The sequence below is a fragment of the Ranitomeya variabilis genome, chromosome 2 (assembly GCF_051348905.1).
Source record: "Ranitomeya variabilis isolate aRanVar5 chromosome 2, aRanVar5.hap1, whole genome shotgun sequence".
NCBI lineage: Eukaryota > Metazoa > Chordata > Amphibia > Anura > Dendrobatidae > Ranitomeya > Ranitomeya variabilis.
The window spans coordinates 938,902,348-938,923,007 of record NC_135233.1 but is presented as its reverse complement, the minus strand read 5'-3'; the positions used below and the strand labels follow the sequence as shown (position 1 = coordinate 938,923,007).

Here is a 20,660-nt window from a genome sequence, read left to right as displayed (position 1 = left end):
ACTGTACACGGCAGCTGAATTGCCAGATTTTCTTCTATCTGTCTTTATAATATATACATATACAGTATGTGTGTGTCACTGACAGTTATATATCTATGTATTCTATGTGTATATATCTGTTCTAGCTATTCTATTTTAACCTGTTACTCTGATTTTACTGTACTCGGCAGATGAATTGCCATTTTTTGAAAGGACATTGGTGCGTAAAAATCTGACAGCACTCACATAGTCTGAATGCTGTGCAATTTTTTTTTTTTAGCACAGCTATAGGCTTGCATTGGCGAGTCTCAGCATGTCGAATACGCCTGAGAAAAAATTCTGATGTGAGCTGCCTCATAGATTAACACTGGGCTGAGTGCTATGCGATGTTTTCTCACATACCACTCAGCCGCATTCTACGGTAGTGTGACTCCAGCCTAACAGTCTTATCAGTTCTCAGGTCTCAGTGTTTGTATCTCATCTGCTGCACCCACCAGTGCACACCTCAACGGCAGCCGAGTCAGTTGCACCAGTAAGTGCTCAACTCAATGGCAGCCAAGCCAGCTGCACCTTCCAGTGCTCAGCTCAATGGCACCCAAGCCAGCTGCACCCGCCTCAATGGCACCCGCCAGTGCTCATTTCTCCATCAGTCTGTCCTATTTGCACCTGCAGTTCCTGACATCTTCACTGACTGCCTGCATCTGTTGGACATTGCCTCAGGCCATCCCAGCTACCTGTTCCTAGGGGTCAGCTGCCAACCACCCAAGGTCAGGCCTGGAATATCACCTGGACCACCTCCCTTGTCTATCCTCGGATCTTAGTGTCCTTAGCTGCTTCGTATCCATGGTCAGATTGGATGAGGCTCCTATTCACAGCCCTCCAGTTCTTCCTTGGGCCTCGGCACAGTGGTTCCACCACCCAGCCCGTTACAAGGTCTTCTCCCCACTGTCTGATTCTCCAGCCCCTCTGCTGCCTCCGGTCTTTTGTTGCCTCCATCATTTGAAATCTCAGCGGAGACCTGTCATTTAAAGACCAGGTTCAGGCAGGGGCCCGGATAATCAGACAGGGAGGAGAAGACCCAGTGCACAGGAGCCGGAGTGTGTACTGAGTCTAGAGTTGAGCGACTTTCATTTTTTTAAGATCGAGTCGGGTTTTGTGAAACCCGATTTTGTCCAGTCGAGTCGAGTGCAGTCGGCCGATTATCGCTAAAAGTCGGGGATCGACCGAAACACGAAACCCAATGCAAGTCAATGGGGAAGCATAGTCGGCAGTGAGTGGAGGCCAGGAAAACACCTACAGTGCCCATTTTAATGCCAAAAACATCCACTCTTGTTTCTGAAGCTTGTCAATCTTAATTAACTTTATAATAATAGTTGGGCATAGGGAATTGGGGGTCATTTGGCAAAAGTTGTGGGGGGAGTAGGGCTGGCTCAAGTTTTTCGTGGGCCCAGGAAATGCGGACTACGTCACGGCGGTGTTGCAGGGAAAGGTAAGTATTTCAACGTTGCAAGTGCTGTGATCCTGAGCAAGCAGGGGGGGCCCACTCGTTCGCATTGGCACTGGCACAGGGCCCCTCAAAGTACGGCGGTGTGTTTGCATGGCGGGGGCGCCTCCCACCAGCAGCGACACTTTTGCGTACTCTGAGGGGCCCTGTGCCAGTGACGTCGCCAACGAGTATGCCCCCCCACCTGATGAAGGAGCCTGCACTTTCATCTGCACCTTCCTCTCTGTCCCTGTGTAAGGTGGTATAACATGCGGGAAGGGGAACCTTACTTTCAGCAGGGTCAGATTCTGGCTGTGTAGAGTATAAGGGGAATGTAGTGGTCTAGGTCAATGTACCAGCAGACTCATCTAGCAGTGGCTGGGGAATGAGCAGGATGAGGAGGAAACAGATATAGGGCCAAAGAATAAAGTAGGCTAAATGCAGTTCAAAATTGGTAACAGGACTAAACAGGCGGCATTGCTTTGTTCAGTGGAGTAGCAAACCCAAGAGCAGCAGACACTGTTTCAAGGGCCTAACCACACTATATATGATTAGAACACAGTTATACCATCAACCTAGGGAGTACAATATTATATCCTCCTTCATAAATAAATAAAATTCATAAAATTCACCAGGATTAGGTATACTGTGTAAGTGAGTGACCACCGCCACCTAGTGGAGACAAAAAAACCCAGACACCTTTATATGGATTACCAGAAAGCAGCAGGACAAGGGATTGGATTAAAATATACTTTATTAAATCTACATTACAATAACTCCATAAAATATAAATATTTAATTCCATACAGGACAAAAAATAAGCATATAATATGCCGGCCAAATTCACATAGGTACTCCCTTAATCTCGCTTTGTATAAGTGAAATAAAGTGCAAAAATGTGCTGAATTTAATAAAATTATCTATAAAAAAATACTAAAATTCAAATTTTATAAAAGATAAGGGACATTTTATGGGGCACCCTTAATACATGCACAAAGTGCAAAAAAGTGCTCAAAAAATAAGTGCCAGAAAAATCAGCATACAAGTGCAGAGTGCAATGGCTTTGTATTCAGCCAAACAATACCACACACATGTGCAAAAACGCAAGAAAAGCAGAAGAGTAGAGCTAATAAGATCTCAGGTTAATACCTGTATATGTGGCCGTGTCCTGATTGCACGCACCCCAACGCGCGTTTCGGTTTCCTTCCTTCGTCAGGGGGTAGTTGTGGTCAAAAAACAATCCTTTATATATGTCTCGGAAGTCTCCCATCCCTAACCCCCTGGCTACGCCGGCGCATGCGCAGTCAGGAGGACCCGGAAGTCCGAAACCCCGCCCCACGTGACCGGACGTACAGGACAGCGTCCCGACGTTACCAAGGTCACCGGGACTCAGAGTCTCGGGCCCCAGGCCACTAACCGCGCATGCGCACCACCAGGAGGCAGTATAGGAGGCTCCATACACGCATTCCCGCAAGAACTAGCTCAACTCAGATAAGTAAATAGTGGGTAGTGATAGCGCATAAATTAGGCCGGCAGTGATTTAAATCATGCAATAGTGTAAACAGATCATAACAAATGACGGAGTTGCATGACCATCAATGGTCCACAGTGGCCCACAATAGGGGGCCATATCCGCAACCACTACACCATATACTTATATTAAATTACACATATTTTAGTCCGGCATAAATACACATCAAGACAATTTTATAACGAATAAATACAATTTCATAAATACTAAACAGACAACTATCTCTATTTACATAAGTATAACATGAATTAGTGAATACCATCACATAATGGATTACATCACGCTGTATATACATATGGATGACAAGATAGTATAGTGCTTATATTCTTCATTATTCCTTGCTATTTATCGTTTTCTTTATAGTGTCCGTATCGCCGCCAACCAAATCACTTCATCCAGGCATCACCCATCCTTCTCTAAACAGGTATGTATGGAACTAATATCTATATAAAAACAAAATTCAGATGTTTAATAGTTCAACATAAAAACAGACCACACGCATAGCTTAAAAATAATAAAATTAAAAATGAATAAAAATGAATAAAAAGTGTAAAAACAGAGTTATTAAAGAGGTTTTGACAAATTGTAAAAAGACTTATTATAAAAAAGGGGCAAAGCTTATATTTTCGTTTAGTCCCCTTGGTGAAACAGTATCTAAAGCCCATATCCATTTTGTTTCCTTTTTGGCCAATGGGATAGTAATTGGTCCACCGCGTTCACCCGTATTAACTATATCAATACCACGCACTTTAAATCCCACGGGGTCACTGTTATGGCACAGTTTAAAATGCTTGGGAATTGTTTTTAATGATGATATATCCTGCACTTCTTTAGCGGCCTCAATCCCAAGAACGTGCTCACGGACCCTGACCTTGAGTTGCCTAGTGGTCATGCCCACATACACCAGGGAGCACGGACATGTAGCATAATAAACTACTGCTTTTGTAGTACACGTTATATTATGCTTAATTTGAAAAGTTTTAGTGCCATTAGAAGTGCAAAATGTGTTCTCCCTCATTATATTTGGGCATGCCACACATTTACCACACGGGCGGCAACCCAAGGTCGGTCTGCATCTATCCAGAAAAGAGGGACAAACTGAATTATGCATATAGTGACTTTCTACCAAACAATCCCTGAGGTTTCTAGACCTCTTATAGGTTATACTTGGCCTTTCTCCTATATATTTGGACAGTACAGGGTCTGCTTGTAAAATCCCCCAAAATTTGTTTAACTGGAGTCTCACCATATCACTTTGTCCATGATAACGTGTTATGTATCTAACTACTTGATTAGTCTTGTCCGGCCTATTCCCGTAAAGTGCCTGGTGCCTAGACATATTTTTTGCCCGATTATATCCTCTCTTAACCGATCTCCGGCTATACCCCCTCTCCAAGAATCTATCTTTAAGTTCAGATGCCTGCCTTACAAATTCGGTGTCCTCTGAACATATTCTCCGCAATCTCAAAAACTGACCTGTAGGGATAGAGTTGATCATAGTCGGGGGATGCGATGATGTTGCATGCAACAATGAATTGACTGCTGTGGCCTTTCTAAAAACTTTAGTATGCAGGCAATTATCCTCAGACCTCTGTATCTTAACATCCAAAAATTCCATCACATCCCGATCATATTTATAGGTTATCCTCAGATTCAGAAAATTCTGATTCAACCCTACCATAAATTCTTGGAGGGATTCAACCGAACCCTGCCAAATCAGGAATATGTCATCAATGAACCGCACCCACATTGGGATGCGGTCCATTGACGACCCGGACTCAGACATAAAGAGGTCCCTCTCCCACAGCCCCAAGAATTTGGCCGGCATATTATATGCTTATTTTTTGTCCTGTATGGAATTAAATATTTATATTTTATGGAGTTATTGTAATGTAGATTTAATAAAGTATATTTTAATCCAATCCCTTGTCCTGCTGCTTTCTGGTAATCCATATAAAGGTGTCTGGGTTTTTTTGTCCTAACCACACTAGTAGGCCAAATGCAGTTTAATATCTGATAGTATAGGGCGAAAGCCAGAATGTGGAAGCTCAGCTTTGTTCAGTTGAGGACAACACCAGGCAGGGGCAGACAGACACCTTTAGTAGGCCGGAACAGCCAATTTTTTTAAAAAACAGCAGTTAATAAGAGGCAGAAGGTAGAAGCTCAGCTTTATTCAGTTGAGGACAACACCAGGCAGGGGCAGACCCCTTTAGTAGGCCGGAACAGCCAATTGCATTTTTAAAAATGGTAATTTGGAACAGAAGGTTGAAGCACAGCTTTATTCAGTTGCAGCTTCTTGGCAATAATATAAAGAAGACGAGACAGGACAACACTCGTTGGATGCCATATCTGTGTTTTCACTGGAAAAAAAACTGTCAGTTAACTATTTGTAGGAGAAAGTTTTTGTAGCTGGAGGCCACTTTTTGTATTGTACCAGTTTTTTGTTGTATGTTTGGAACTGAAGGTTGAAGCTCAGCTTTATTCAGTTGAGGACAACACCAGGCAGGGGCAGACCCCTTTAGTAGGCCGGAACAGCCAATTGCATTTTTAAAAATGGTAATTTGGAACTGAAGGTTGAAGCTCAGCTTTATTCAGTTGAGGACAACACCAGGCAGGGGCAGACAGACACCTTTAGTAGGCCGGAACAGCCAATTGCATTTTTAAAAATGGTAATTTGGAACTGAAGGTTGAAGCTCAGCTTTATTCAGTTGAGGACAACACCAGGCAGGGGCAGACACCTTTAGAAGGACGGAAAAGCCAATTTTTTTAAAAACAGCAGTTAATCAGAGCCAGAAGGTAGAAGCTCAGCTTTATTCAGTTGAGGCCAACTTGAATTAGGGACTGCAGACAGACTTTGCAGGCTGTCCCCTGTGTGGACCATGCATCCAATACATTAACCCATTGAGCCACAAAGGACACGTAACCTTCCGTGGCCAGGCCTACAGGTCCATGTGTCTGTTGTCAGGTATACCTTTGGACTGACAAATTGACAGAATGCAAGGACAATGCGGTCTTTAACATGCAGGTGGAGGGGTGGGATGGCTTTTCTCGCAAAAGAATTGTCAACTGGGTAGCTCATAGCGTGGTATATCGTAGTTCATCCTGACTTTATTAATATTAAATTAAATTAAAAAATAGGCTCTATGCACTTTATAATTGGTTCCAGGGGTACACGGGCAGCAGTGGTCTGGTCAGTGGAGGCCTAGTGGAAGGAGGGAGCGCAGAAAGGCTTCGAAGGCCTAACATAATTAAATTGGGCTGGCTGTAGGCACTTTATTATTAGTTACAGGGGTACACGGGCAGCAGTGGTCTGGTCAGTGGAGGCCTAGTGGAAGGAGGGACCGCAGACAGGCTTCGAAGGCCTAATATAATTAAATTGGGCTGGCTGTAGGCACTTTATTATTAGTTGCAGGGGTACACGGGCAGCAGTGGTCTGGTCAGTGGAGGCCTAGTGGAAGGAGGGACCGCAGACAGGCTTCGAAGGCCTAACATAATTAAATTGGGCTGGCTGTAGGCACTTTATTATTAGTTACAGGGGTACACGGGCAGCAGTGGTCTGGTCAGTGGAGGCCTAGTGGAAGGAGGGACCGCAGACAGGCTTCGAAGGCCTAACATAATTAAATTGGGCTGGCTGTAGGCACTTTATTATTAGTTACAGGGGTACACGGGCAGCAGTGGTCTGGTCAGTGGAGGCCTAGTGGAAGGAGGGACCGCAGACAGGCTTCGAAGGCCTAATATAATTAAATTGGGCTGGCTGTAGGCACTTTATTACACGGGGTACACGGGCAGCAGTGGTCTGGTCAACGGAGGCCGATTGTAATGAGTGTCTGCCAGTTAGTAGTCCAAAACAACAACTAAATGTGAATGTCTCGCATTAAAACAAAACAAAAACACTAAAGGGTGCAATCATTAGGTTCAGGGGTGGGATCCTCTGCGTTGTTTCAGACCTACTAATTTTGCGCAAAGTATTTACTGTGGTAAATAGAGGACACTGCCCCTGACTATGTTAAGTACCATCATACATGTCAACACAATGGTATTGTCAGTGGCAGGTATGGAAGGATGTCAGCGCATAGACTGAACATTGGTGGAAGTGTGAGAGATAACTGTGGAAGTGGTAGAGCAATGTTTGACCTGGGGGTGGGTGAACTCTCTTGTGGCCGGCGTTACAGGCCCAAGGCCCCTCATGTTACAACAGTGTGTCTGACGTTGGGTGCGCACCACCACCGCCAGAGACACTTTATTGTACTATGAGGAACCCAGTAGCAATGCCGTCGACCAAAAGCGAGTACACCCACCTCTTCAGACAAACAGCAGTCTCACGGGTGCTTGCGCCAAGTCGCGATACCACGGCCCCGTGTGGGGAGTTTGGCCATTTAGGGAGGTGTAAACATGTCGTATGCTGGACAATCAGCTGCAGCAAATTAGACATTAGAAAAGTAATTCACAGTAGTCCACAGGCAAGAGCTTTTCATAGGAAAGCTAGGTGTCGGCCGGGCAAGGTGGGGCAAAAGATTTCGAAATCCAGTTGTGGTTCATTTTAATGAATGTTAGATCGTCAACATTTTGGGTAGCCAGACGAGTCCTTTTTTTGGTTAATATTGAACCTGCAGCACTGAATACTCTTTCTGATAGGACACTTGCTGCCGGGCAAGCAAGCTCCTGCAATGCATATTCTGCCAATTCTGGCCAGGTGTCTAATTTTGATGCCCAGTAATCAAATGGGAATGACGGTTGAGGGAGAACATCGATAAGGGATGAAAAATAGTTAGTAACCATACTGGACAAATGTTGTCTCCTGTCACTTTCAATTGATGCAGCAGTACCTGTCCTGTCTGCGGTCATAGCAAAATCACTCCACAACCTGGTCAGAAAACCCCTCTGTCCAACGCCACTTCTGATGTGTGCACCCCTAACACTCCTAGTCTGTTGCCCCCTTGAGCTCGTGTGAGAACGATCACGTGTGCTGTGTGCTGGGAATGCCTGAAGCAAATGGTCAACAAGAGTTGATTGTTTGGTTGCTAATATTAGTTCCAAGTTCTCATGTGGCATAATATTTTGCAATTTGCCTTTATAGCGTGGATCAAGGAGGCAGGCCAACCAGTAATCGTCATCGTTCATCATTTTCGTAATGCGTGTGTCCCTTTTTAGGATACGTAAGGCATAATCCGCCATGTGGGCCAAAGTTCCAGTTGTCAAATCTCCGGTTGTGATTGGGTGAGGGGCAGTTGCAGGCAAATCTACGTCACTTGTGTCCCTCAAAAAACCAGAACCCGGCCTTGACACGCAACCAATTTCCAGTGCCCCTGGGAAAGGTTCCGCATTAAAAATATACTCATCCCCATCATCCTCCTCGTCCTCCACCTCCTCTTCGCCCGCTACCTCGTCCTGTACACTGCCCTGACCAGACAATGGCTGACTGTCATCAAGGCTTTCCTCTTCCTCTGGTGCAGACGCCTGCTCCTTTATGTGCGTCAAACTTTGCATCAGCAGACGCATTAGGGGGATGCTCATGCTTATTACGGTGTTGTCTGCACTAACCAGCCGTGTGCATTCCTCAAAACACTGAAGGACTTGACACATGTCTTGTATCTTCGACCACTGCACACCTGACAACTCCATGTCTGCCATCCTACTGCCTGCCCGTGTATGTGTATCCTCCCACAAAAACATAACAGCCCGCCTCTGTTGGCACAGTCTCTGAAGCATGTGCAGTGTTGAGTTCCACCTTGTTGCAACGTCTATGATTAGGCGATGCTGGGGAAGGTACAAAGACCGCTGATAGGTCTGCATACGGCTGGCGTGTACAGGCGAACGTCGGATATGTGAGCAAAGTCCACGCACTTTGAGGAGCAGGTCGGAGAACCCAGGATAAGTTTTCAATAAGCACTGCACCACCAGGTTTAAGGTGTGAGCCAGGCAAGGAATGTGTTTCAGTTGGGAAAGGGAGATGGCAGCCATGAAATTCCTTCCGTTATCACTAACTACCTTGCCTGCCTCAAGATCTACTGTGCCCAGCCACGACTGCGTTTCTTGTTGCAAGAACTCGGACAGAACTTCCGCGGTGTGTCTGTTGTCGCCCAAACACTTCATAGCCAATACAGCCTGCTGACGCTTGCCAGTAGCTGGCCCATAATGGGACAACTGGTGTGCAACAGTGTCATCTGCCGATGGAGTGGTTGGCCGACTGCGATCTGTGGAAGAGCTGTAGCTTCTGCAGGAGGACGAGGAGGAGGAGGAGGAGGGGGTGCGAACGCCTACAGCCAACTGTTTCCTAGACCGTGGGCTAGGCACAACTGTCCCTAAATTGATGTCCCCTGTGGACCCTGCATCCACCACATTCACCCAGTGTGCCGTGATGGACACATAACATCCCTGGCCATGCCTACTGGTCCATGCATCTGTAGTCAGGTGCACCTTTGTACTCACAGATTGCCTGAGTGCATGGACGATGCGCTGTTTAACATGCTGGTGCAGGGCTGGGATGGCTTTTCTGGAAAAAAAGTGTCGACTGGGTAGCTCGTATCGTGGTTCAGCGTACTCCATCAGGGCTTTGAAAGCTTCGCTTTCAACTAACCGGTAGGGCATCATCTCTAACGAGATTAGTCTAGCTATGTGGGCGTTAAAACCCTGTGTACGCGGATGCGAGGATAAGTACTTCCTTTTTCTAACCAGAGTCTCATGTAGTGTGAGCTGAACTGGAGAGATGGAGATCGTGGAACTTGCGGGTGTGCCGGTGGACATGGCAGACTGAGAGACGGTTGGAGACGGTATTGTTTCCGCTGGTGCCCTAGATGCAATATTTCCGCCTACAAAACTGGTGATTCCCTGACCCTGACTGCTTTTGGCTGGCAAAGAAACCTGCACAGATACTGCCGGTGGTGCGGAAAATGGTGGCCTTACAGTGACGGAAGGGATGTTGCGTTGATGACTAGCTTCATTGGCCGAGGGTGCTACAACCTTAAGGGACGTTTGGTAGTTAGTCCAGGCTTGAAAATGCATGGTGGTTAAGTGTCTATGCATGCAACTAGTATTGAGACTTTTCAGATTCTGACCTCTGCTTAAGCTAGTAGAACATTTTTGACAGATGACTTTGCGCTGATCAATTGGATGTTGTTTAAAAAAATGCCAGACTGCACTCTTCCTAGCATCGGATCCCTTTTCAGGGATTGCAGACTGAGCTTTAACCGGATGGCAACGCTGTGCTCCAACAGGTTTTGGCTTTGACACGCGTTTTGGGCCAGATAGGGGCCCGGCAGATGGAACCTGTTGCGATGTTGATGCCTGCTGCGGCCCCTCCTCCACCTCCGCTTCTGAACTACTGCTGCCTGCACCCTGTTCCCCCAATGGCTGCCAATTGGGGTCAACAACCGGGTCATCTATTACCTCCTCTTCGAGCTCGTGTGCAACTTCGTCTGTGTCACTGTGTCGGTCTGTGGTATAGCGTTCGTGGCGGGGCAACATAGTCTCATCAGGGTCTGATTGTGGATCTGTACCCTGAGAGGGCAATGTGGTGGTCTGAATCAAAGGAGCAGCATAGTACTCTGGCTGTGGCTGTGCATCAGTGCACTCCATGTCAGAATCTACTTGTAATGGGCATGGCCTGTTAAGTGTTTCACTTTCTAAGCCAGGGACGGTATGTGTAAAGAGCTCCATGGAGTGACCCGTTGTGTCGCCTGCTGCATCCTTCTCTCTTGTTGTAGTTTTTGCTGAGGAGGACAAGGAAGCGACTTGTCCCTGACCGTGAACATCCACAAGCGACGCGCTGCTTTTACATTTACCAGTTTCAGAAGAGGAGGCAAAAGAGCTAGAGGCTGAGTCTGCAATGTAAGCCAAAACTTGCTGTTGCTGCTCCGGCTTTAAAAGCGTTTTTCCTACTCCCAGAAAAGAGAGCGTTCGAGGCCTTGTGTAGCCAGACGACGAAACTGGCTCCACAGCTCCAGACTTAGGTGGAATATTTTTATCCCCACGACCACCTGATGCTCCACTACCACTACCATCATTACCAGCTGACAATGAACGCCCACGGCCACGACCTCTTGCACCAGACTTCCTCATTGTTTAAAAAAATTAACCAAAGTAACTTTATTTGTTGCTGTCAAACAACTTACACGGTGAGCTATAACTTCAGTATGATTTCTATATCCCTTAACAGGTTGGTGAGACCACAAGGAAATCAGGCACAATGTTACACACTCTGTTTTCTGTGGCACAAAATCACAGAGATGACACACACGCAGGACTGTCACTCAAGCACTAATGTCAATATTATTCTCCCACCTAATTTTTTTTTTTTTTTTTTTTCTCAGGGAGACTTTAGAAACCAAATAAGATAAAATGTTTTTTTCAGGGACAATTTAGAAACCAAATACTAATAAAAAAAAAAAAATAGCCTTTCTATGGCCCACAATTAGAGAGAGAGAGGTGGCACACCCAGGAGTCAAGACTGGCACACAAGCTGAAAGGGCAATATTACTCTCCCACTGTTTTTTTATGTATTTTTTTTTTTCAGGGAGACTTTAGAAACCAAATGATATTAAAAAAAGCAAAAAAATAAATAGGCTTTCTATGGCCCACAATTAGAGAGAGAGAGGTGGCACACCCAGGAGTCAAGACTGGCACACAAGCTGAAAGGGCAATATTACTCTCCCACTGTTTTTTTATGTTTTTTTTTTTTTTTTCACGGAGACTTTAGAAACCCAATAATATTAAAAAAACAAAAAAATAAATAGGCTTTGTATGGCCCACTGAATGAGAGATGGCACACACAGGAGTGGCACACAAGCCCTGACTGAGGCCAATATTTTTCCCCCACTGATTGATGTAGTGTTTTTGTGTTGAGGTAGATTTTAGAACACAAATCAAGGAAAAAAATAAATAGGCTTTCTATGGCCCACTCAGTGAGAGATGGCACACACAGGATGGCACTGTAGCAGAAATGCCAATCTTAATCTTCCACAAAAAAAAAAAAAAAAAAAACAGGGACTGTCCTACAATTACTATCTCCCTGCAGTAATGTAAGCCAGGTATGGCAGGCAGCAATAGGAGTGGACTGATGCACAAATTAAATAAAAAGTGTGGACAAACAAAAAAGATAGCTGTGCAGAAAGGAAGGAACAAGAGGATATGTGCTTTGAAAAAAGCAGTTGGTTTCCACAGTGGCGTACACACAGCAATACAGCTATCACGGAGCCTTCTAGGGCAGCCCAATGAGCTACAGCGCTGAGGGAAAAAAAAAAAAAAAATAGCTTCCACTGTCCCTGCACACCGAAGGTGGTGTTGGACAGTGGAAATCGCTACAGCACAAGCGGTTTGGTGGTTAGTGGACCCTGCCTAACGCTCTCCCTGCTTCTGACGAAGCGGCAGCAACCTCTCCCTAAGCTCAGATCAGCAGCAGTAAGATGGCGGTCGGCGGGAACGCCCCTTTATAGCCCCTGTGACGCAGCAGACAGCAAGCCAATCACTGCAATGCCCTTCTCTAAGATGGTGGGGACCAGGATCTATGTCATCACGCTGCCCACACTCTGCGTTCACCTTCATTGGCTGAGAAATGGCGCTTTTCGCGTCATTGAAACGCGACTTTGGCGCGAAAGTCGCGTACCGCATGGCCGACAAGCACAGGGGTCAGATCGGGTTTCATGAGACGCCGACTTAGCCAAAAGTCGGCGACTTTTGAAAATGAACGACCCGTTTCGCTCAACCCTAACTGAGTCTTCTCCCCACTGTCTGATTCTCCAGCCCCTCTGCTATCCCCAGTCTTTTGTTGCCTCCACCATTTGAAATCTCAGCGGAGACCTGTCAGTTAAAGACCAGGTTCAGGCAGGAGCCCGGATAATCAGACAGGGAGGAGAAGACCCAGTGCACAGGAGCCGGAGTGTGTACTGAGTCTTCTCCCCACTGTCTGATTCTCCAGCCCCTCTGCTATCCCCAGTCTTTTGTTGCCTCCACCATTTGAAATCTCAGCAGAGACCTGTCAGTTAAAGACCAGGTTCAGGCAGAGGGTCAGGGAATCAAACAGGGAGGAGAACATCCAGTGCAGTGACCAGCCCCTGTGCACTGAAATTGAATTATCAGAAATCTTGAAATGGTGATTAAAGAAGAACCATAAAGCGGATTTCGTTACCAAAGGCATCAATGTAATCAGTGTTACAGCGCCATTACAGCCATGTCTTTACTTTATATTTCAAATCAATTTGACAGATTCTCTTTAAGTGTTTCTAGCTTTCTGTTAGGGTACGTCATTTTACTTTGTACTACTATAATCCTTTAATAAATTACTAAAATATTTGTTTTGTCTTTTTTGATCTATATACACCTCTGTGTGCACTCAAACAGGAGCTGTGCACTTCAGCGTGGGGTATTGAGTGATTAGTGGAGGTCCCAGGACCCGGACCCCCACCAATCAACAGCACTTTGTAATCTTTGTACTACAGAACAATCTTTGGATATAATTGTTACTCTTTAATGAAATAACATTTTAGTTTGGCTGAATAAGAATTACAAATTGGTTTCTGTTGAACTACATGTACAGCAATGGGATGCAAAGCATTTTTACCATTCCCTTACCTACAAACCTCCCAATAGTGAATCACTGGCTGCATCATGGACAGACTAAGTTTGGGTTTTCAGTATTTTCATATAATTTGTCTCCTCTAGAAATGGCTTTGCTTTCTTAGGACTGTAATTTGACATTTCCCTTCTTAATACTGTGCAGTATATGTGGGATATTTGCTCTTGATATGTGTAAACAGGCCAGTGATAATACAGCTCAGGGAAATATTATCACTATGGCATTTAGCCAGAAATATGAACCATTTCATAGTCTGCTTGGACATATTTAATAGTGACATTTGTTTTTCTCCCTAGTAGACATATTCCACTTCATAATATTCTGTCCTTTTAAGGCACAGGTAAACAGAACGTGAATGACATTTATTCTGTAAATGTCATGATTTAATTTTTTGTATAGTGCATTAGCAAATCCATATAGCACATCAGTCATATGCAGATATATATAGTCACAGGCAAGTTTGCAACAATTACAGGGAAAGGGAAATAGTTTTAATTTATTTTAGCTGAACAGTGCTACCTAGTGATGAAAATGTTTATTACAACATAAACATATGTCTCATCCATTTTACCATTTTTTTGCTGTTAATACTAAGGTGCATTATCAGATTTGCAATATATGGAAATAATGTCATCATCCTCAGGTCTCATACCTGAGTCCATGTTACAGCTTAGCACAGTTTCTGTGTTGTATTGATCTGTAATATGGTGTTCGTACAAGTGTATGGGTCGTTATTAGTGATGAGCGAATATACTCGGTACTCGAGATCTCCCGAGCACGCTCGGGTGTCCTCCAAGCATTTGTAAGTACTCGGAGAATTAGTTTTCTGCGCCGCAGCTGAATGATTTACATCTGTTAGCCAGCATAAGTACATGTGGGGGTTGCCTGGTTGCAAAGGTCTAGCAGGGCCAGTAGATACAGGTGCTTCTCACAAAATTAGAATATCATCAAAAAGTTAATTTATTTCAGTTTTTCAATGCAAAAAGTGAAACTCACATATTATATAGAGTCATTACAAACAAAGTGATCTATGTCAGGTGTTTATTTCTGTTAATGTTGATGATTATGGCTTACAGCCAATGAAAACCCAAAAGTCATTATCTCACTAAATTAGAATAATTAACAAAAAATACCTGCAAAGGTTTTAGAAGTGTTTAAAAAGGTCCCTTAGTCTGTTTCAGTAGGCTCCACAATCATGGAGAAGACTGCTGACTTGACAGATGTCCAGAAGGCTGTCATTGACACACTCCACAAGGAGGGTAAGCCCCAAAAGGTCATTGCTTAAGAAGCTGGCTGTTCACACAGTGTTGTATCCAAGCCTATTAATAAAAGGCTGAGTGGAAGGAAAAAGTGTGGTAGAAAAAGGTGCACAAGCAACCGGGATAATCCAGCCTTGAAAGGATTGTTAAGAAAAGGCCATTCAAAAATTTGTGGGAGATTCACAAGGAGTGGACTTCTGCTGGAGTCATTGCTTCAAGAGCCACCACACAGAGGTATCCAGGACATGGGCTACAAGTATCGCATTCCTTGTGTCAAGTCACTCATGACTAATAGACAATGCCAGAAGCGTCTTACCTGAGCAAAGGAGAAAAAGAACTTGACTGTTGCTCAGTGGTCCAAGGTGGTGTTTTCAGATTAAAGTAAATTTTGCAATTCATTTGGAAATCAATTTCCCAGAGTCTGGAGGAAGAGTGGACAGACACATAATTCAAGTGCTCCAGTGGAGCAGACGACATTTAAGTGCATTTGGGCGAGATTTAGTGTGGAAATGGGGAGATTTAATGTGTGGGGAGATTCGGAGTGGGGATGGGGGGATTTAATGTGTGTGGGGAGATTTAAGGACATAAAAAGGAACAAAGGTGAAGATGGGGGCATGTAGGAGGAAACAGTATGGCAGAATGAGGGGCGTGTATGAGGAAACAGTAGTAGAGCGTGGGGGGCATGTATGAGGAAACAGTATGGCAGAATGGGGCCATGTATGGCAGAATGGGGGTATGTATGTGGGAACAGAATGAAGGGATTGGGGCATGTAGGAGGAAACAGTGTGGGGTAGTGGGGGGATGGGAACAGACACAGTATGGTGAGTGGGGTATGGGTGCAGACAATATGGGAAGCTAAGGGGAATGTATGTGGAAACAGTTTGAGTAGAGATGGGAAAAGGACAGTATGAGGAGTGAGGGTGATGGGATGTGTGCAGACACAGTATGTGGATTCAGGGGCATATGTGAGCAGACAGTATAAAGAGTGAGGGGGTAAATATATGCGGAGATGGTAAGGTGAAGAGGGGGAATGTGAGAGGAGACAGAATGAGGAGGGAGGGGAATAGTGTGAGGAGACAGTATGGGGGAGAAAAGTGAGTTAGCTCAGCATATAGACTGAGTAATGGGGGCATAGCATGGGGGGACAGTGTAAGGGCACAGGCAGGAAGGGACAGTATATCAAGGATGGGGAGGGTGATGAGGGGGTACAGTATAGAGGCTGGGCTCTATAGGAGGGACAACGCGTAAGAGATCAGTGTGAAGAGGGGGGCCAGTATGGAAAGGAGGAGGCAGTGTGGACAGCATGTACCATAAGAGGGACATTGTGCAGAGAATATAGTGAGGGGCAATTATTTATTCAGGGGATCAGAGTAGGGCAGATATTTTTATTCTAGAGCATTATAATGATATTGCTATTAGTGATGAGCAAATATACTCGTTACTCGAGATTTCCCAAGCACGCTCGGGTGACCTCCGAGTATTTGTTAGTGTTCGGAGATTTCGTTTTCATCACGGCAGCTGAACGATTTACAGCTATTAGCCAGGCTGAGTACATGTGGGGATTGCCTGGTTGCTAGGTAATCCCTACATGTAATCAAGCTGGCTAAGAGATGTAAATCATGCTGCTGAGGTGATGAAAACCTAATCTCCGAGCGGTCATAAATACTCAGAGACCACCCGAGCAATTAGTACACTCGCTCATCACTAATTGCTATCTTTAAGGGCATCATGTGGGGATGTGATGCATTAGACCAGAAAAGATGGAAGTCTGCAGAGATGAGCTGTGGATGAGAAAACTCATCATGGCCTCTGGACAAGATGAAGAAAAGAAAGAGAACAACTCCAGATACAATATAATGTATCAGGTACCTGGATGTACATGTTATTTGTGATATTGACTAATTCCCATGTTTATATTTATGTTAGGAGCTATAGAGAGGTTGTCCAGGTTTGTGATGAGTCTGCAGTCATTGTATTATCGCAGTGCGCACTGCCCACTGTCAGGATTCTCTGGTGCCAGTGATTTGCATACATGCAGTCATATGCTGACTAGACACGAGTGGCCTCACTAGTTGAAAATGAACTAAGTGACGCTGGACACATCTAGTTGGAATGTGGCCAGAAGTACACAAATCACATGCTGACATGACTGTCTACTCTTGCCCAGTGTCGGACTGTGGTGACAAGGGCTTTCACTCTTTAATCCCTAGACAGAGATCTGGATTTATAACGTCCCCTGTAGTGATGAGTAAGTGTGCTCGTTACTCGAGTTTTCCGAGCATGCTCGAGTCTCAACCAAGTATTGCCGATGCTCGCATGCGATGCTCAGATCCATGCCCTGCATGTTGCGCGGCTTAAAGAAAAGTGCAGGGATTGCCTGCCATACACAGTTAAACTGTAGCCATGTTTATTGGCTGAATTACAGCCAGGAGACATGTGGGGCAGGTATTCGAGCATCGTATCCGAGCATCGGCAATACTCAGGTGAGAATCGAGCATGCTCGGAAAACTCGAGTAACGAGCACACTCGCCCATCACTACAGGGAGGATTATAAACCCAGATCCCTGTCTAGGGATTTAAAGAGTGAAAGCAAGGGTTAGTCTGGGACCTGCTAAACAGAGTGGCTAGTGCAAGGTCCCTCAGGTAGCCTTGATTACAAGCCACATGGGACAGCAGTAACTGGAAATGCCATATACTCCTGATAAGATACTAAATTTCTGCATTACTTGAATTTTTGTTAAATCTCAATGTCCTGATAAGACAACACTTTCCAGACTAAACTTAATAGACATGTTCTGTTATAATGGCAATGCAGATGAGTATCCATCTAACCTATTCATCTGAAGAAATAATTGTTGAGAGTATTCTGGTTACATTTGGTGTAATTGCAGCACGTGAATTTTAATTATTGCTCTAGTCCCAGATTGTTAGTCACAGACAATAGTTTGCTGCATCTTCATTCATCTGACGTTTTTCATTTTTGTGAAGCGATCCGACAAACACCAAATCCTTTGAATAAGTATATCCCATATGCCAGAGGCATGTACAATCTGTTATTATTCTTTCCTAATAGAACTAATTAATTTTATCATAGGAAACCTTGACAATCTTTTTCCAAAATGCTGTTGTAAGAACGTGGCTTTAATTTATATGAGTGTGATTGACGTACATTCCATATAAATGCGATGGAATCTGATGGAGTGCCTACGGCAATGTAGTGTGGAGCTGCAGAGACTTCATGTTCCTCTATTCTGTCTGAAATGTGTCTGATCGATGGTATAATCAAGGTGATCAGCTCCCAATAAAGGCACTATAGTATGGGATGATTCATACAGTAATGGTATCAACCATTGTTAATACGATCATTTGGACCTCATACAAAATATATATTGTCAGCAGCACAACCCCTTAGAAACATGGGGATTTCCTGTTTTTTTCTCTACCCTTGTTCCAAGAGTCACGCCATATTTATTCTTTTCCACCTTCGAATGATGACATTCATTTTGCTATTCACTATGATGGAAATGGAAAAAAATTCCAAGTGCTGTGACACTGAAAGGAAGAAACGCAATTCTTTAACCCCTTCACCCCCGGAGCTGTTTTCGTTTTTCGCTCCCCTCCTTCCCAGAGCCATAACTTTTTTATTTTTCCGTCAATATGGCCATGTGAGGGCTTATTTTTTGCAGGACGAGATTTACTTTTGAACAATACCATTGGTTTTACCATGCCATGTAACAGAAAATGGGAAAAAAATTCCAAGTGTGATGAAATTGCAAAAAAAGTGCAATCTCACACTTGTTTTTTGTTTGGCTTTTTTGCTAGGTTCACCAAATGCTAAAACTGACCTACCATTATGATTCTCCAGGTCATTACGAGTTCATAGACACCTAACATGTCTAGGTTATTTTTAATCTAAGTGGTGAAAAAAAATTCCAAAGTTTGCTAAAATAAATTGTGCGATTTTCCGATACCCGTAGTGTCTCCAATTTTCGTGACCTGGGGTCGGGTGAGGGCTTATTTTTTCCATACCAAGCTGGCGTTTTTAATGATACCATTTTGGTGTAGATACGTTATTTTGATCGCCCGTTATTGCATTTTAATGCAATGTCGTGGCGACCAAAAAAACGTAATTTTGGCGTTTTGATTTTTTTTCTCGCTACGCCATTTGCGGTCAGGTTAATCCTTTGTTTTTATTGATAGATCGGGCAATTCTGAACACGGCGATACCAAATATGGGTGTGTTTGATTTTTTTTAAATTGTTTTATTTTGATTGGGGCGAAAGGGGGGTGATTTGAACTTTTATATATTTATTTTTTTTATATTTTTAAACACTTTTTTTTAAAAAACATTTGGCATGCTTCAATAGCCTCCATAGGAGGCTAGAAGCATGCACAACTCGATCAGCTCCGCTACATAGAGGTGAAGTACAGATCACCTCTATGTAGCAGAAATCCAGGTGTACTTTGAGCGCTGACCACAGGGTGGCGCTCAAAGCAATCGGCCATCAACAACCATAGAGGTCTCAAGGAGACCTCTGGTTGTTATGGCAATGCACAGCTGACCCCCGATCATGTGACGGGGGTCAGCTGTGCGAGCACTTCCGGCCGCGCGGCCGGGAGCGCTAGTTAAATGCCGCTGTCAGCGCTTGACGGCGGCATTTAACTAGTTAATGGGCGCGGCTGACATGTCGCGGCTTTGAGGTGGGTTCACCGCCGGAGCCCACCTCAAAGCAGGTTATCTGCCAGCTGACGTACTATTCTGTCAGCTGGTAGAAAGGGGTTAATTGTTTTTCGGCTTTTGTTTTTATGGCATTCATTATGCTGATATGATTCTTCAGGGCAGTACATTTATGGCGATACCAAATATGTAGAGTTTTTTGTTTTTTTTTCCACTAAAGTATTGGAAAAAAAAGTGTTTTGAAAAAAAAAAATAGTTTCTGTTTCCATTTTCAGAAACCTGTATTGTTTTCATTTTTACATCAATGGAGCTCCATTAAAAGCAAGCTGACAATTTTATTGATACCATTTTGAAGTAAATATGACATTTTGATTGCTGTGAAATTTATTCCTTGGAAGAGTGGCGTCAAACAAAAAAAAAACAATTCTGACACTTCAATTCTTTTCTCTTTTTGATGTCTACCAACCAAGTAAATTAATTGTATATTTTGATATCAGGCTTTTATAAAAAGGATTATCCAAATTTTTATACATTTTTAAAACTTTTTTTACTTTATTTTTAGTTCCCTTTTTAGGAATGTAACCTGCGATCTTTTGATCCCTTGTTCTACAGTGGGTTAAATAAGTATTGAACACGTCACCAATTTTCTAAGCAAATTTATTTCTAAAGGTGCTATTGGCAAGACATTCTAACCAGATGTCGGTAACAGCCCTTCCGATCCACACAGGCAAAGAAATCAAATAAGAGATGTCCATAAATTAAGTTATGTGCAATAATGAGAAATTACAGCGGGAAAAAGTACTGAACACAATCATTTAACACTTTGCACAAAAGCCTCTGTTGGTGACAACAGCTTAAAGACACCTCCTACATGTAGAACTAGTCACATACATTGCTCAGGTGTGATTTTGGCCAATTCTTCCACACAAACACTTTTCAGGACTTTGTGGGCTTCTTCTATGAACACTGAGCTTTAGTTCCTGGCAGACGCGGTTCTGAATAAGGTGCGCGTCTCTGACTGGGGAGCACACAGAGAAAGCATCAGTAAAATGATGTCAGGGCCAGTTCCCCCCTAGCATCACTCCCCTTAGTGATGCACTAATTAGGAGACCCCCGGCCGGCCAGTGGTCACTAGAGGGGAGGGGTCCTACGGCCACTCC

General features: G+C 44.1%; 1 long non-coding RNA gene across 1 annotated transcript in view; it reads right to left on the bottom strand.

The window, feature by feature from the left end:
* Nucleotides 1–2,198: 2,198 nt before the first annotated feature.
* LOC143810044 (uncharacterized) overlaps nt 2,199–20,660 on the bottom strand; it is a 52,925-nt gene continuing 34,463 nt past the window's right edge. The window contains exon 3 of the long non-coding RNA XR_013222618.1: nt 2,199–3,436. This is a non-coding gene — a long non-coding RNA (uncharacterized LOC143810044). The remainder of the gene's footprint in view (nt 3,437–20,660) is intronic.